General features: G+C 39.1%; 1 non-coding gene across 1 annotated transcript; it reads right to left on the reverse strand.

Annotated features, from left to right (window-relative positions):
- Positions 1-892: 892 nt before the first annotated feature.
- TRNAL-CAG lies at positions 893-975 on the reverse strand. The gene has a single exon. It is a non-coding gene; the product is annotated as a tRNA-Leu (tRNA).
- Between the last annotated feature and the right edge of the window lie 3,509 nt (positions 976-4,484).

Genomic DNA, 4,484 nt, shown 5'->3' on the forward strand with positions numbered 1-4,484 from the left:
TAGCAGGCAGAGATCAGTGCTGACATTCTTGGTTCTTTGGGAGAGTCTCACTTTTAATTGTGCACTTATCAGAGGGAGGAATGCATATTGCTGCTCAAAATTCTCCATTTCATAGAATCATAGAATCATAATGGTTGGAAGAGACCTCAAAATCATCAAGTCCAACCGTATACCCGATGCCACCATGCCCGCTAAACCCACTAAACTATGTCTTGAAGCGCCACATCTAAACGTTTTCTGAACACCTCCATGGATGGTGAGTCCACCACCTCCCTGGGGAGCCCGTTCCAATGCCTAACGGCTCTTACAGTGAAGAAGTTCTTCCTAATATCCAGCCTGAACCTCCCTGGCGCAACTTGAGACTGTTTCCTCTTGTCCTATCGCTAGTTACCGGGGAAAAGAGACCCACCCCCGCCTCGCTACAACCTCCTTTCAGGTAGTTGTAGCGATCAGGTCTCCCCTCAGCCTCCTCTTCTCCAGACTAAACACCCCCAACTCCCTCAGCCGCTCCTCATAAGACTTGTTCTCCAGTCCCTTCACCACCTTCGTTGCCCTTCTCTGGACATGCTGTAGTGAGGGGCCCAAAACTGAACACAGTATTCAAGGTGAGACCTCACCAGCCTACAAAGGGATGACCACTTCCCTAGTCCTGCTGGCCATGCTATTTCTGATATAGGTCAAGATGTCTGGGCACACTGCCGGCTCATGTTCAGCTGGTTGTCGACCAACACCCCCAGGTCTTTTTCCGCTGGACAGCCTTCCAGCCACTCGTTCCCAAGCATGTAGCTTGGGTACATGGGGATGTTGTGACCAAAGTGCAGGACCCAGCAACTTGGTCTTGTTGAAGCTCATACAATTGGTCTCAGCTCATCGATCCAGCCTGTAAAGGAGTTGTCAGGAGTGGGATTCGAACCCACGCCTCCAGGGGAGACTGCGACCTGAACGCAGCGCCTTAGACCGCTCGGCCATCCTGACTGGTAATGGGATAGAAGGGATACTGAAACCATGTGACCTTTACTTAATTGTCTTTAAGGAAGCATTCAGTGTCAGAGGTTTCTCTTACCGATTCCAAAACCTAAGATGTTTTCTTCATTTGTTTGTTACTGTCTCTAAACATAATACATAAGTAAAGATAAATAATTAAAAGTACTGAAGGGATGAGGTGTATGTGTATTGGGCATCTCCTGACCCATAGGAAATTTGGAATCTCAAATCTTGCTTAGTATCTTATCAGAACTATTTTTCCAATCTACCACATTTTGTAGGTGTTTTAATTAAGCTTGTCATATTTATTGAACCCAGGCTAGAAGTTAATATTGGCATAGGTTTTTGGAAGACACATGAAATTGCTTTAGTAAAATGCATTCACCTCCTTCCTAAAGCTAAAATGTTTTCTTTGGAGAAAAAAAATGTGAAAGGAGTTATCTTGTGACTATATATTCTGTGCTGTTAAAAAGAAACGTATGTTACAAGGTGAAAAATGTATGGAAATGCATACAGATATAGCCCATGGTATGTTCGTGCAGAGGTTGTCAGCTGTCCCAGGGTATCTGGTAGGATACTTAGAAATGAGAGCTATATTGGACATCTAGCAATATAAGCAAAGAAGAAATAAATGATTGTTAATAAAAATTAAAACAGCTGAAGAGTTCAAAGTAAACATTTTTAAACAGAAATAGAAAAAACTATAGTTAAGAAAACTTTTTGGTAGCAGACATTGCTAACCACTCCTTAAGAGGTCAAATACGTTAAATTGCACACCTGCAGCAGATTTGTATGTTTAAAAATTCATTAAAAAATATTGAAAGTGCATTTCTGTTCAATCTCTTCTCTAATGAATATATTTGCATGTAATCACAGCTTTTCTCCTTTAGAGCTTTCTTACTCATTTCCTAAGTCCACAATCTGTAACCTAATCTTGTGGGATTTACAAAGCCGAGGCCAAAGTCATCATGGAAATGTCATGACATTGCCATTATCGGAAGTGCCTAGTCATTATAAATGGCTGACACGGTACAGCTTTGTCACTGAGCAAGAGCAGTAACGTCAGATACACTGTGCGACTTGTTACATTAACCATGGATGTACAGGAAGAGGTAAAGGAACGGTTGCCTGTTTTTCTCCCGACCCCTCATTAATGCCATCCAGCGCAGTGTGTTCGCTAAACCTGCAGACGTAGGAGACACTGCGCTGCTCGGCAGCTTACACATAACCATCCCTGACGTCTTTATGCTTTTGCATTGTCATCTATGTATTTTACTTTAGTTTTTTGAAGTGTGATTATAAAATGATTATTTGAGCTACTTCAAACACAGCTCTTCCCAAGGGATGAAGGTTTCGATATTGTTACAATATTCTTTAGGAAAAAAACAAAACAAAACAAACAAAAACACAGCAACAAGGCAATGGGAGGGAGTGGAGTGCAGCACAAACTCACATCACTTTCTCCCTATAGTTTTTCTGTTTTGGCTCTGGTTTCAAAGCTTGGGGGCTAATACTCCCTATGGAGCATATTGCAAGAGTGTTTGGCTTTATACCTGTAAAACATATCAATACCATCCTAGCTTGTAGACACCAGAAAAGATCAATTGTTCACAGTGAATAAAATTAACTAGTTTGTATCCTTCATAAAAATGACTATGCTAAATAAAGGTAGTTAAATTTCTTGTACATTACAGACTAAAAGTAATTCTTACTAAAGGGCTGAAGTTTTACTCCGATTATTACATTCTTTCCTTTTAAAAAAACCCCAACAACCTGTCACAAATTTTCTACAAAAATTCTGCTTTTCTGAGCATATGTCCTGTCAACCTCCTTAACCTTATGAGTCTTTAAATCAATCTTTAAAAAGTAGAGGAGACTTCTGTATCAAAAGCGATATATTTTTACATTCACATCTGTTGTGACGGCTGCCATCATAATGTTAAAGATTTCTAATCTGTAATATTTCTCTAAATCTTGTAATAAAAAAGTATTTCTCATGTGTGTGGGAGAAAAAGAGCCAGGTTACAATTAAAGATGATCACAGAACAGAAGCTTTCAGTTTTTTAAGGTTTCTTTCTTGTCTTTATAACAGTGAGACAAAAAGGTATTGCATGTTGGCTTGAAAAATTTTGTGAGAGAAACAGTGTGATATCAGATTGCAGCACATTTTGCCGTTACAGCTCTTGAGTTCGTATGTAGACAGATCCTGTAGCTGGATCCAGTGTTTGCAGATGACTGTGAGATAAGGATTCCAAATGACTGAAATAGGATGGCCAGGTAGCAGAAGTTTTTTTTGATTTACACCAGGCTTTTTCTGGAGATGAATCATCTTTAGGTAAATCAAATAATGTAATCTTCAGAATTCTTCCTGTGGTAGTTTATCTTCCACAAAAATCTTCTTTCCTACATGGTTCAATACATGCCAGAAATCTATGGTTGTTAAAAAACAAAAAAACTTTCATTTTAAACTGTGTCAGTAGAAACAAGTCTGTTTCCTTATTAGAAATAGTGATGATCACAAGAATGGAAAGGCAAAGCGGCCAGTCATCTTTGCTGTGCTCTAATTTTACTCTCTACCATGTATGGACAAGTGTGAAGGTGTTGTAGCTACATTGGAAATAATAGAAACTACAGGTATTTGGTTTATTCAAGACTTCATTAATCCTGTAAATGCTTAGTGTGAGGCAGAGCTGCTGTTAACCATGCTAGATGTGAAGAACCTTCAAAGCCTGTAAACATGCCAGCACTAAGTGACTATTCTTGCACATTCCCTCCAGTCACCTTACACTTCACAGAGGTTTTTAATTTAGATCCCTCATATCTTTTAAAGGCTTTTTTTTTTTTTTAAATTCTTTCTGCTTGATTTTTATCTCTATTTTCTTCCATTCAGAACATGAATCTGGGAGGAGGAAAAAAAGACAACAAAAATCCTTGAAATCTGGAGAGAATTTCAAATTGCCTTTTGCCTTCTGAAATGAAATCTGCAGGTTTTTTTAAAAAGAACAGTAAAAGGATCAATCAGCAAGAGATACACCTAACTTACCTGACAGGCCCATGACAGTGTTCAGTGCTCTCCACTGAAGATTTTGTGGAGGCATATGATTAATCTGAAGGTTTTTTCCTAAGAATGTCGGGTCAGAAGGCCTGCTAGCCTCTGAATAAAAGCAGACACAATTGCTCTCACGTTGTCCAGGACTACATTACACATTCATGCCTTAAAATGACAGTGGAAGAAAAAAGTCCATAGTTAGTATAAATCCTTTCAGAAAAATATACTGCTAGTGTTTCTGTTTGTTGTGTGTCCGTAGGGAGATGGCCCTAATGTTTCTGTTTTGTGATAAATCTAAGGGATTGTGGAACTAGTTCTAGAGGTTTGGGATAAAATCAATAGTTCATATGTCATTATTTCTGCAGGAAGAGTTTTAACATCGTATCTTCTAATACCTTTGGAAACGGGACCATTTCTGTACCCTTAATGGAGTATGACTTTCCTATATCCA

This window comes from Cariama cristata, unplaced genomic scaffold (assembly GCF_000690535.1).
Source record: "Cariama cristata isolate BGI_N322 unplaced genomic scaffold, ASM69053v1 scaffold21400, whole genome shotgun sequence".
In the NCBI taxonomy this organism is placed as follows: domain Eukaryota; kingdom Metazoa; phylum Chordata; class Aves; order Cariamiformes; family Cariamidae; genus Cariama; species Cariama cristata.